Source organism: Panthera tigris, chromosome B2 (genome assembly GCF_018350195.1).
Source record: "Panthera tigris isolate Pti1 chromosome B2, P.tigris_Pti1_mat1.1, whole genome shotgun sequence".
NCBI classification, from domain to species: Eukaryota; Metazoa; Chordata; class Mammalia; order Carnivora; family Felidae; genus Panthera; species Panthera tigris.
This window is the reverse complement of record NC_056664.1, coordinates 124,784,609-124,799,269: the sequence shown is the minus strand read 5'-3', so window position 1 is coordinate 124,799,269 and position 14,661 is coordinate 124,784,609. Positions and strand designations below refer to the sequence as shown.

Below are 14,661 nucleotides of genomic sequence, written 5' to 3'. Positions count from 1 at the left end.
ACTAACCAGACTGAAAAACCTCATAACTCACACACCTTTTGGTAAAGCATCTCGCTTCGGTAATCTGGAGTATTTAACCCTAGACTAAACACTGCACTAGGACTGCTGAGCACATCTTAAAAGCAAGTCGTGAAAGAATCAAACTTTTTCCAAGTAACTTACCCGCATCCAAGAACAATGCCCAAGAATATTTTTACTAATATAAAAATATCCAACACTGAACAAGGAATAAATCTATAATGTCCAGCATCTGATAAAAGATTACGAGGCATCCAAAAAGCAAAATACAGCCTTTAATGAGAAGGGAAGTCAATCAATTGAAAACAACCAAGTATTAAACTTAGCAGACAAGGACATTGGAACAGTTATAAGGGTTTTCCATATGATCAAACATTACGTACAGAGATGGGTGACATAGAAAAGACCTAAATCAAAATTCTAGTGATAATAACTTTAAAGTGATGATATGAAAAATATATTGGATGGAATTAAAAGTAGATTAGAAAAAAGAGAATAGAGAAGATGCTTCACAACAGCGTGAATATAATTACCACCATTGAACTGTACGCTTAAGAATAGTTACGACGGTAAATTTTATGTGATTCTTTTTCACCACAATAAAAAATTGTTTTGAAAAGTTGATTAGAAATTTCAGAAGAAAAAGTAGTGTGTTTGAAGACATAGCAATAGAAACTATCCAAAATGAAGCAGAGAAAGAGAAAACAATTAAAATAAGAGTATCAGTGAGGGGTGCCTGGGGGGCTCAGTCAGTTGAGCATCTGATTCGTGATTTGGATTTGGGTCATGATACCAGGGTTCATGGACTGGGCCCCAGGTCAAGCTCCACGCTCAGTGTGGAGCTTACTTGGGATTCTCTCTCTCTCTCTCTCTCTCTCTCTCTCTCTCTCTCTCTCCCTCTGCCCCTGTCCCCAGTTCATGCTCTCTCTCTCTCTCTCTCACTGTCTCTAAAATTTTAAAAAATGAAAAAAAAAAAAAAAACAGGATCAGTGAGCTTTGAACAATGTGAAGATGCCATATCTATCTATATATGTAATAGGAGTCTCTGGAAGAGAGGTTGACAGAAAGAAATTTGAAGAAATAATGGCCAGTAACTTTCCAAAGTAAATGAAAACTGTGTTTCTGTATACCTAAGCTCAATCAATCCAAGGCACCAGATATAGGAAGAAAGAATACACCAAGGCACATTATAATTGAATTTTTCTAAACTAGTGATAGAGAGAAAATTTTAAAGCAATTAAAAAACAGAGAAAAACACATTAAGTGCAGAGAAACACAGATAAGGATGACAGCAGATTTCTCGTAGGAAGTGATGCAAATGAGAAGGCAATGAAGCAACATCTTTAATCTAGTGACAGAAAAAAAAAAAACAGAAAACCTGTCAACCTAGAATTTTATACTAAGTAAAATATCTTTTTAGAACTAAGGTGAGGGACACCTGGGTGGCTTAGTCAGTTGAGCATCCGACTTTGGCTCAGGTCATGATCTCATGGTTCATGAGTTTGAGCCCTGCATCAGGCTCTGTGCTGACAGCTGGGAGCCTGGAACCTGCTCCAGATTCTGTGGTCTCCCTCTCTCTCTGCCCTTCCCCCACTCATACTTTCTCTCTCTCTCTCTCTCTCTCTCTCTCTCTCTCAAGAATAAATGAACATTAAAATAATTTTAAAAAAAAGAACTAAAGTGAAATAAAGACTTCCAGATGTACAAAAGTTGAAAAAAATTCATCACCAACAGACCTGCTATATAAGAAATGTTAAAAGAAAAAAAATTAGAAATGTTAAAAGAGGTTTTTCAGGCAAACACATGAGGACAAAAGGGGAAAAGGAAGAATTGGAACAAATAGAAAACAAACGGCAAGTGGATCAATAATCACATTAAACGTTAATTGTCAAACCATCCCAGTTGAAAGGTAAAGATTGTCAAATAAGATTTGTTTTTTTTAAATGTAAGATCTGACTATATGCTACATATAAGCACTCCATAGAAAAGGATAGAAAAAGGGGCACCTGAATGGCTCAGTCAGTTAAGCACTGACTCTTGATTTCAGCTCAAGTCCTGATCTCACAGTTTGTGTGTTCAAGCCCTGTATCGGGCTCCATGCTGACAGTGTGGAGTCTGCTTGGGATTCTCTGTCTCCCTCTGTCTCTGCTCCTCCCCTGCTCACTCTCTAGCTCTTGTTCAAAATAAATAAATATATATAAAAGAAAAGGATAGAAAAAGATGTACCATGCTAACCCTAATTAAAAGACAGTTGGAGGGATTATGTCAGTATTGGACAATAGATTTCAAAGCAGAGTAGTATAAGTATTTTTTAAAGGTTATTTCATAAAGATAAAGGGGTTAATCCATCAAGAAGGCATTAAAAAATGTTCATGTAACCAATAAAATACATGAAGCAAAAACTGATAGAACTACAGAAGTGGACCAATCCATAATAGTTGATTTCAATATTCTTCTCTCAATAATTGATAGAAAAAATAGACCAAAAATCTGTAAAGCCGTAGAAGAATTAACAACATAATCAATAGATTTAATTGGCGTTTATAGAACACTCCAACGAACAAAAGCAGAACATGCCTTCTTTTTAAGTGCACATGAAACATTTACCAAGATAGACCATATTCTGGGCTATAAAAAAGTGTCTCAATAAATTGAAAAGATTTAAGTTACACAAAGGATGATCTCTGACTATAATATAATTACCAGAAGTTAATGACTGAAATATTTCTATAAAATTTCAAATATTTGGAAGCTAAATGACACACTTCTAAATAACACATGGAACAAATAATCAACAAGGAAATTAGGCAGGATTAAAAGCTGAGTAAAAATGAAAAGAAACTATTCCCAAATTCGTGGGATGTGTTTAAAACAGTACTTAGGGGAAATTTATAGCATTAGAAAGTGAAATCCAAGTAACAAAGGGCGAAACAATAAATCAAATCAGAAAGCAATGAAATAGAAACGAAAACCCAGTAGAGAAAATCAATGAAACAAAAAGCTAGTTCTTCGAGAAGATCAATAAAATTAGTGAAACTCTAGCCAGACTAATCAGGAAAATAATGAAAGGAGTCACAAATTACCAATATCCACAAAGAGAGATAATAACAGCCTGGAATCTACAGATACTGAAAGAATAATAAAGTAATATTATGAAAAACTTTATGCCAATAAACTTGACAACTTAGATAAAATGGAAAAAAATCCTTGAAATACACAAACTTCAGAAGAAATAGGTAACGTGAATAGCCTTATATCTCTCAGAGAAATTGAATTCGGAGCTAAAAACTTTCCCACAGAGAAAACTGGGCCCAGATATTTTTGCTGGTAAAATATACCAAACATCTAAGAAAGAAACAGTACCAATCACACACAAAATATTGGAGAAGGTCAGTGAAAAAGGAACACTCCCCAACTCACTCAAATGAAGCAAGCGTTATACTGCACTAACACAACACAAAGACTACAAGACAAGAAGACTAGAGAGCAATACTTCTCATGACATAGATGTAAAATTACTAAATAAGGATTTCAACAAATGGAATTCAAAACTATATTAAAAGGCCATCATGACCAAGGGAGAGGGAGCTATCCCACAAATGTAACAATAGTGTATCATTCAAAAATCAATTCATGTAACTCACCATATCAACAGAACAAAAAGAAAAAAAAACTCATGATAATCTAAATAAAGGCAGAAAAAGCATTTAACAAGATCCAACACCCCTTCCTGATAAAAATTCACAGCAAGGGAACTTTATCAAACTAACAAAGGGAAAAAGGACATCTATGAAAAGCCTACAGCTAACTTCATTCTTAATGATGAAAAACAGATGCTTTTTTTCCCCTCAGATCAGAAATGGGACAAGTGTGGACCCTTCCCACTTTTAACCATCATTCTAGCCAAAGACGAAAAGAAAAAACAAATAAACGAAAGATCTCCAAATTGAAGAGGAAGAAGTAAAAGCCTATTTCGAGATGAAATGACTGTCTGTGTGGAAAATCCTACAGAATCGACTAAAAAGCTACAAACCAGACTAAATAGAACAAGAGGATTCAGCATAAAAGATCAATATACAAAAACTCAGTTGAAGTTCTTCTACTAGTAATAAACAATCAGAAATTTTAAAAAGCAATACCACTAACAACAGCATCGAAATGTGAAACTGGGATAAGCCTAACAAAAGATGTGAGAAACCTATACAATGAAAACCACAAAACATTGCCGTGAGATGTAATAGATCTCCTACATACTTGAAGTGATAAGACCATGTTCCTGGGTTGGAAAACTCAGTGTTGCTAAGGTGCCAACTCTCCTCAAATTGATTTATAGATTCAGTGCAATCCCTATCAAAATCCCAGCAGGCATTCTCATAGGAATTGACAAGTTTATTTCAAAGTTCAAATACAAAATTTAAAAGAAATTCAAAGGAGCTGAAACAGCCAAAACAAATTTGAAAAAAAAAAGCACAAAGTTAGAGGACTCTGATAACCAGATTTCAAGACCCAGTGTAAAGCTACAGTAATCAAAATGTTATGTGGTTAGCATAAAGATTGACAAATACATTAATGGAGCAGAATAGAGAGTCCAGAAACAGACCTACAGATACATGGAAAACTGATTTTCAACACAGGTGCAAAGGAGACAAGGTAATCTTTTCAACCAGTATGCTGAAATGGATATCCATATGCAAAAATATGGACTTCTATCTATACATCTTACCAATATAATAATTAACTCAAATGAAATCATAGATCTAAATGTAAATCTTACAACTATGCAAATTTTAGAAGAAAATATAGAGCAATATCTTTGTGACCTTAGGTTAGGCCAGATTTCTTAGATATAACCCCAAAAGTAAAATATTTTTTTTAAATAGTTCAGATATTCTGTTCTTGGAAAGACACTAAGAGAATAAGAAGAGAAGCCTCAGACTGGGCAAAATATTTACAAATAATATATCTGAAAAAACACATGCGTTCAGATTATATAAAGAACATCCAGGGACGCCTGGGTGGCTCAGTTGGTTAAGCGCCGGACTTGGGCTCAGGTTATGATCTCATGGCTCGTGAATTCAAGCCCCACGTCGGGCTCTGTGCCGACAGCTCGGAGCCTGGAGCCTGCTTTGGATTCTGTGTCTCCCTCTTTCTCTGCCCTTCTCCCACTCATGCTCTGACTCTCTCTCAAAAATAAATAAACATTAAAAAAATTTTTAGAAAAAGAACATCCATAACAACCCACTTAAAAAATGATGTAAAATGGTAAGACTGTTTTGAAAAATAGCTTGGCAGTTTCTTAAAAATGCGGTTGTTCTACAACTAGATATTTACTCAAAGGAAAAGAAAGCATATGTGCACACAAAGTCTTGTACGTGAACGTGCACAGCAATGTATTTGTAATAGCAAAAGCCTAGAAAACACTCCTTTATTCATATAGAGGTGAACGGATACATAATTTGTGGAATACCCATATAATGGGAGACACATCGAAAATAAATGAACTCTTGGCATACACAACAATATGGTTGTTTCTTAAAATAATTATGTTGAGTGAAAGAAGACAGAGAAGAAAGAATACATGCTATATTCCTTTTATGTAAATTTTTAGAAGACATTGATTAATCTATAATAATCTATATCATCTATAATAGTCTAATTATTACCAAGAGTCATGGGGAATTTCAGGAAGTGATAGATATTTCATTATCTCGATTGTGGATCTGTTCATCGATTCATATGTATGTCAAAACTCACAATTTTTATGCTTTAGTTATGTGCAGTTATGCAGTTATGTATGCCAATTATACCTCAATATAGCTGCTAATAAAAATCTTACAAGCTGATGTTTCCCATTGGACAAAATTTATTTTAAGTCACCATCGAAAAATTTCACAAGGTTTGTGTTTCTTCTTTTCTGTGTTTACAACCCTGAGAGTTAATCTGGGAGATCAATCTCCACAAATTCTATCTGCTGAAGACCACACATTAGCAAATCTGTTGCCCAAGATGGACAACCACTGGCTTAATTAGGGCTTGATATATGAGCTATGGAATCAACACGGTAAACTGACCGCGATTCTTTCCCAGAGGCAGCCTCCGTTCAAGTTCGTACTTTTGCCAAGCCACTCCTGCTTCGTCGATGCCATATCATCGTTACCCAAATTCTTGCACACATCTGACAAAATGGCACTATTTCATCGATGACAAATTGGAATCCCAGTGATTGCTTTGGGGTGAACTCTAGATATCTCTCCAAACTGTCCATTTTAGAGTCATCTTAAAGCAAATGGGCAGTCAAACCCCTGTTAAATGTACTGTCTTTTTTTTTTATTGCTATAGAGAAGCTTCTAAACAAAATTCCAATCCTCTAATAACTTTAATTACAAGGAAAGAGCCAAAAGCCCATAGCTTATTAAAGACTGTTTTTTGATCCAGTGGCAAAGACCTACCTTGCCTCAAGGCTATAGCAGCCACTGCCAAATTTATGGTGGCTTCCGCTGGCACAGTTTCAGGGTCTTCCTTGGAGCTAATGTTATACAATTCGGCACTTAACTGAAAACACACATTTGCAGCAAGCTGGCTTACATCCTAGAAGATACTCTTGCTTACTTCTTGTTGGTTTGAAACCCTCTCTGGAGCTTCATGGGTGAAATTTGGAACCAGCGCCTGCACTCGGAAGGCAGAAAGAGACTAAAGAGAGAGGCAACTTACTCCGGGCTGGTAGGTAGCAGATTTAAAAAGAAAAAAAAAAAAAAAAAAAAAAAAAAGGTACGTACGAGGCTTATCTTGGGAGGCAAGACGGGTGGAGCCCCACGTTTGTCCACCAAATCTTAAATGTTTATAAAGAAGCTTTAGCTGGGTTCAGTCACATATACCCTGCAGACAATCTCAGCACCACATCACTGTCTCAAGGCTGTTGTCCTTAGAGCACCTCTGGGAGAGAGAAAGGCAAGCAGAACCCACATTCCAGGAAGGGTGGGTAGGAGGGGACCTGATTGCCCAGTCCAGCTCAGGGGTCCACAGAGGGTCACTTCCTATCAATGACCTCTCCCAACGCTCCTTTATAAATTACTGGCCACCTTATACCTTGCTAATTCCCTTCTCAGAAAAAGAAATGCACACAATGGGGGCTACCTAATCTATGACACATCCTTAAAATTAGATATCAAAAATCTTGGGCAAGATTGAAATTTAGGGGAAGAAGCCTAAGTTGCATGAGTTTACCCTGAAATAAGATTTTTAAAGGCCTGATTTGATTAGGTTATTCTGAATTGGCAAAATTAAATTTTGCATTAGCTGGTATAAATTAACATTTATGAAATTCATAACACATATTTGATGATGAAAAAAGTTTAAGCTGTATTTTATGCACAATTATGTCATAGATTGATATGTTTGTGTCCACTAAAATAGCATCCTTTCCTGCTAGGAGGAACCAGACTCCTGGATTTTCTCATTTGGACAGGAATGGAGTGAATCCTACAAGCTCCTAGATAAGGATCTCAGGCTAGAATTTAAAATAATCCCACTGCAGGGGCGCCTGGGTGGCGCAGTCGGTTAAGTGTCCGACTTCAGCCAGGTCACGATCTCGCGGTCCGTGAGTTCGAGCCCCGCGTCAGGCTCTGGGCTGATGGCTCGGAGCCTGGAGCCTGTTTCCGATTCTGTGTCTCCCTCTCTCTCTGCCCCTCCCCCGTTCATGCTCTGTGTCTCTCTGTCCCAAAAATAAATAAAAAACGTTGAAAAAAAATAAATAAAATAAAATAAAATAATCCCACTGCAAGAATAAAGGAGGTTAATGAACAAGCTGGTTGAAGGCTCTGGGACAGAAATGGGAATCTAACCCAGATTCACATCCAAGTTTGTTTGAATCCAAACCCATGTTCTCCCTCTTACAGAAGAGGTAGCCCAGGGTTTGAAATCCAATTCACCAGCTTGGTTGGTGGCATCATGGCCCCTTATGTAAACGAGGCGATTACAGTGATCTTGAAATATGAGCCAGCATCTGTAAACACCTGACCTTAGCAAGGGTTTAACACACTTTATTTAAGATTATAACCATCTAGCAGGATGCCAGGTGACGTGGAAAACCTAAGGGACCAACCAAAAAAATAGAAAGAGGATTTCATACCTAAATGATCAGTTTTCTGACCACCAATGAATAATTGTATTCAAATTGTCAGGAAAGAGGAGGCAGGATTTTTGAACTGGCTATACATGACTAGGTGGAAGTCAGAGGGAGTCAGAGGAATATTTATACTTGCTTTCTCAGCTCCTGTCTACAGTGTTATTCGTCACATAAATCTTGCAGGTGCTTTGTTCAGACGAGTTCTAAATGCCAGCAGAGCTAATGGCCCCACCTTCTGGAGACTATTACTTCACCTACCTCTGTTGGGAGACAAACTAATAGAACTTCCCATTAAAAGTATTTTTGGATACTAAATTTACTCACTTTCTTCTGTAGTCTAACTCAATCTCTTTCTATATTCACCAGTGTTCAATGATTTCAGTTTAATTTATTCTTGTGTTTTACCTTGATTCATGCTTTCAGGCCACTCCATTTACCATCCAGCTTTCCCTGACCCCCCTCAAAAACAAAAACAGAACAACCCTCCCAAAAAACCTTTTTGAGAGTATGTTTCTAAGTAACAGCCCTGCCCGTATGTTATAGCCTCTAAGATTATAAAATCAATAAAAATATTTTTCTTTTGAGACAGATTTCATCATTGCAGCCATGAAAGAAACATAAGATGATTTTTAGTGTTGATTTTTTTGAAGATGAAGACGCCTAGGGAAAGGTCTGTTTGTTGGAAGATGAGTCACATTTGGCAAAGGTTTAAATGAAACAACGAATTTGATAAATCTGTCCAAGTTTTAAGAATATTCAGACACCTTTCTTCTCAAGAAAATCCCCATGGATCTCTTCAAGAACAAAAGCTTCTCTACAATGGCTTCAAATGATTCAGACATAACTTCCTGCATATGCCACCGAAGGGATTTCTTTACTTTTAGTAAGACCATTAACTGGCTTGCCAAATTCTTCAGCATAACAAAATTATAGGCCGTTTCTCTCTTGGGCATGCTGAAATGGTGAAAATTGCCCAGAGAAAATTGAAACCCTGATAATTGATTTTCTTGCTGTTTTCAAAAGACCCAAACCCTTCTACGATTAAATTGAAACTTTTCAGGAAGAACACAATTGAGACCATAGGGAATACCACTATATTCTTAGAAGAGTTCCACAACTAAAACCTACACAGGACATTTCTTCAGACACAGATTTAGAATTAAATTATTTTTCTAAAATAGGATTCTTCTCTTTGGGCTTATGCAGAATCAGCTAACGTAATTGCGTTGTTCACCTCATCCTTGGAATCTGGGAGCCAAGAATTTGAAATGAAAAACAAAACAGGTAAATATTGGCTGTGAAAGAAATGCTTTAAATTATAAACTTGATGTTGAAAAATAAAGCTTTCTCGTCAGGAGTGAACTACTTCAGATAGAGACGTTGTTGACAAAATGACTGAAACGTGAGACCTTTAGTTTCCCCATAAAATACATTTCCAAGAGATTCAATAATGTTGGATTATGTGATGTATATATTTCCAAATCAAGACGCTTTGTGGTTGTCTACAAAACACAGATTGGGTTGTGCAATACCATTGTTAGCTGATACGTGAAAAACATGTTCAACAGTTGAAAGAAACTTTATACGTATGTGGAAGTTCTTAGCCTACAAACACTTGGTTACCTTTTCCAGGATAACTGTGTTCCACAAGAATATTTGGGCTATTAGAAAAGTTATTTGAGGGCCGCCTGGGTGGCTCAGTCAGTTTAGTGTCTGACTCTTGATTTTGACTCAGGTCATAATCTCACGGTTCATGAGATGGAGCCCCACGTCGGGCTCTGTGCTAAGGGCACAGAGCCTGCTTGGGATTCCCTCTCTCCCTCTCTCTGCCCCTCCCCTGCTCATGCTCTCTCTCTCAAAATACATAAACATTTTTCTTTTTAAGAAAAGTTATTTGAATCATTATTTCTTGAACACGATACACCAATACTTAAAACCTCAACTAACATTAATGCCCTTTATTCCTAAAGCCCTAGATCAGAAGAAGGGGTTCATGAAGAGGCTTATAAGGTTATCGCCTTCAGATTCTGGCCAGCCCCTCCCCTGGAACACCGATGTTCCATCGTAGAGTGGATATTTGTTCTTTTTGCCTACAGCATCCTTTCCCCATTCGGGTGGTAGGTAAGAGTATCTCAATTTTCGTCTGAGCGAACAAAGTCATCCCCACTCATTCTGAGTAGGACTAGTCCTTCCACTTTACTTTGGATGTGAGGCCTAAGCCAACTTGCTCATTTTACCACATACTCCCCACCCGCCCACAACCACAGTGATTAGTTGAAGGATGAGATGGGCCCAGTAACCCACGGGGGGCCAGAGATAGAATGTGTGTACATCTCTAGAATTATGAAGCTACAGGAAGTGATTCCCCCTCTGCAGAAGTTAAGAGTAGAAGAATATGGATCTGAATCTCCTGTGGGCCACAGAGTAGAACCTAGAAATGGACGCTCATGGTACCATCTGAGCACAGAATCAAGCAATCCCTAAAATTAGCTCCATTTCATCAAAAGAAACATTAAATGCTAGATCAGTTCCATCTTCAAATATCCGCAATAAAAAAATATCCTAATTGGTATGTGAGCCTCTCCACTATTCAAGAAGCAACATGTTCATTTTATATCTTAATTAAATCATTGTTAGAAGCAAGTTTTCAAAGGGAACTTTCATTAATCTGAGAGAAAACAAACAACCTCAAAGCATAAATAGCTATGTATGTAATTTATAAATTACATATATAGCAATCAATTTCATAGTTAAGTTGCAATGTGTTAAATTCAAGTGTTTATATTTTTTATTATTATTTTTTAACGTTTATTTATTTTTTTGAGACAGAGAGAGACAGAGCATGAACAGGGGAGGGTCAGAGAGAGGGAGACACAGAATCCGAAACAGGCTCCAGGCTCTGAGCTGTCAGTACAGAGCCCGACGCGGGGCTGGAACTCACGAGCTATGAGATCATGGCCCGAGCCGAAGTCAGACACTCAACCGACTGAGCCACCCAGGCGCCCCTATATTTTTTAAAAAAGGAACTGTAATGAACTACATTGAAAATAGCCAATAGGATCAATAATAAGGGTGGATTAGGAACATGGTTCCCATGCTATGGTTTTCACAAGAACATCATGAAAACACAAATTCCAACTCTGGCCAACAATTTTACTGAGTTATTTTACTTAGCTTTACATGCTATAATCATCTCTCCTCATTCTGTAGCTCTAAGACATGTTCCCATTTGATAGTTCATTTGAGCAAACATTTACAGCTGGAGGATGATATCTCCTCAGTCACCTCAAGAAGAATGGAGACGCAAAAGACAATCTTTTGCTTATAGAATACTTTAGAAACTATCTTGGGTGGCAAGTCTCCATCCCGGCCAGTTCTTTATTCTCATTAGTATCTCAGGTATAGTTTCCTCAGAATGGACCCTATGGAATCAATCTTCTACACAAAAGATCATTCTGTAGTCACTCCAAGTTACAAATTCTTCAGTGCATTTTCTTCTTTTGAAAGTGTAGGACAGATTTCAGACACCAGGGCCGGGTTTCTCACTCTTTCGCAAGGGTGGGGGGGGGGGGACCAAAAAAAACAAAACCATGACCCTCTGACCACAAAATACTACCTTATTTTTCCTTCAGTCTCTTGAAGTATTCAGATGAATGTCAGAATCATATTGGCATTTATTAATCATTTTAAATGGTGTTCTTTCCACATGCACAATCTTGGTATAGAAACCAGCCTTTGAATTCTTTGCCAGCCGGGATTTTAACATTCCGGCAAAATGGGAACAGAGAAGAGTAACATTCCGATAGATAGAGATTTATTGTAATGTTTTCAAAACTGAGTGCATTTTAGCCCTTTCAATTTATGTGTGTGTGTGTGTGTGTGTGTGTGTGTGTAAAGGGTTTTATTTATTTATTTATTTATTTATTTATTTTCACGTTTATTTTTGAAGGAGATAGAGATGGAGCGTGAGCGGGGGAGGGGCAGAGAGAGAGAGAGGGAGGCACAGAATCCGAAGCGGCTCCAGACTCTGAGCTGTCAGCAAAGAGCCTGATGCGGGGGCTCAAACTCACGATTCATGAGATCATGACCTGAGTCAGGTCAGACGCTTAACCAATTGAGCCACCCAGGCACCCCTAATGGGTGTTATTTAGATCTTAATGAAATAATGTCTACCAAGCCTTCTGAATAGGAAGATGACCACATGAACAATAAAAAGAAAATTCTACGTATCAGGTCAGTTTATCCAGAAGTTAATGATGTGTTCTACAAATCATTCTTAGAGTATAATTCCAACCAATATCAGATTTAGAACAATGCCCTACCAAACCCAGAAGTTCAGGGTGAAAACTTGGGTAGGAGGCATAAAGGGGAACAATTTTTTTCTGCTCATTTTAAGGTTCATAAGTGCTATTTGAAGAAGTATATATTGATTTCTACTTATCTCTTTTCTTTTTTTTTTTAATTTTTTTTAACGTTTTATTTATTTTTGAGACAGGGAGAGACAGAGCATGAACAGGGGAGGGTCAGAGAGAGGGGGACACAGAATCCGAAACAGGCTCCAGGCTCCTAGCTGTCAGCACAGAGCCCGACGCGGGGCTCGAACTCACGGACTGCGAGATCATGACCCGAGCCGAAGTCGGCCGCTTAACCGACTGAGCCACCCAGGCGCCCCTACTTACCTCTTTTCTTAATAAACTTTGCTTTCCTGTCAGATTAGTTCATCAAAAAGCAACATACACATATTATCTTAACTCCTCACTGAAAAGCCTTTGCAAAAGTTTAATACTATCCTTTCAGTGTCTGTCAATGGTCAATACCTAAAAATGGTCATTCATAGACCTTTTTGCATCTTCTGTAAAAAATAATATTTCAAGGTAATGCTCACTCTGTTACCCACTGCTCCTCTGTATGGATCCATGCAAGAAATTCCTCCTAGAACAGAATTCCTGCCTGTTATACAGTGTTAGGAATACTGTTTGTTTGTTTGTTTTCTGACTGTATACATATATTTCCTTTATAACATCTAAAGAGAATTCTAGAACCTATCAGGTTTCCTTTTTGGTTTTGTCTACCAGGAAACCAAAAAATACATATATTGCTAAATTTAAGTTAAATTCTATTTATATACTGTATTGCTGATACAATGTTAGATTTCTGTAGCAGTAAATTTATTTTTATTAAAATTCTGGCCATTCTTTTACTCTTCATATTAACTGCTTTGCCTTATGTCTGGGAAATATCTTCATAGTATGAAATTTCCAAATTTCATTTGTAAGTAAGGGTAAAATAACATATTTTAAATATACGTTACCTTCTTAATTCATATACGGTTGAATTAAAGTTGAAAGAAAGTTATGTATAAGAACGTTCTGGTACTAAAGCCAAAAGCATTGTGGAAATGGAGAGTAGTGTGGAAGTTTATAAACTATAAAGCAAAGGCTTAAGCTTTTTCCTAAAGACAGATGAGGAAATATATCTAAGTGGCAGTTAATAGTAAATGAGGTAACCTGAAATGAAATGCTACGTCTTTTGATTTTGGTACTCTCAATTTTGCTTTTATACATTCCTTGTTTTATATTGTACACAGACTGCCGTCAGGGGGAAAAAAAGTGGTTTCCCTCGGTCTCTGAGACAAGATCAGCCCTTTCACATACATGGAACTGTGAGGGAGGAAAGGGGCACTCTATTCATCCAGCCGTGCGTTCATTCTTCCAACAAATATTTATTAAGTACTCACTATGTACTAGGCGCTGCATTTTCAACCCTATTCTTATAGAAATTACAACCGTATGGAGACAGACATTTAAACAGAACAAAAATGTCAGATAAATATATCATTACAATATGGTAACTGCTATGCAGAATTCGAAAACAAAACGGAAGAACACAGGGAAAGGGATTTATATCAGGGGATCAGGGAAAGCAACTCAGAAAAATGACACTCATACTGGGCTCTGAAAGAACAATATGAGTTGGCCAAGTCAAGGAGGGCACGAGGGAGAATATTCCTAGCAGAGGAAAAAGCGGGCGGAAGGGCCAGAGGCAAGAAAGAGGCTGGCACTTTTGAGGAAGTGAAAGACCAGTATGGCTCAGGTTAAAGAGTGAGGGAAGAGTGCAGAAGCATGGTATAGACATGAACACCTGTTTCAGCCACCAGGTCAGGCAAATCAAGCCAACAAGGCGGCAGAGAGCAATAGATATGACGGGCTGATGGCTCTTAGACTCTCATTATTAAATGACTTAAGTAGAAATTAACATATGTGTATATGGTAATAAGTTTTAATACAGTGAGTTTTCTTAAAGAGACAAGAGTACATGACCACTTGCTGCTAATTGAGGCCAAGATGTTGTCTCATCAGTCAACAAATATTTATCGTACTGGGGCTGGGTATCCAAAGGCGGATAGGATAAACACCTCTCCCGCCCTCACACAGCCTGCAGCCTGGGGAAGATAAAGACAAGCAAGCAGACACTTGGGACTTTCTCAGACAGCAGCAGTGGTGGGGTGGCCATTCCTC

At 37.7% G+C, this 14,661-nt stretch overlaps 1 protein-coding gene across 2 annotated transcripts in view; it reads right to left on the bottom strand.

Annotated features, from left to right (window-relative positions):
- The window catches only part of HECA (hdc homolog, cell cycle regulator), a 232,788-nt gene that overhangs the window by 38,501 nt on the left and 179,626 nt on the right, over window positions 1-14,661 (bottom strand). The window lies entirely within an intron of this gene.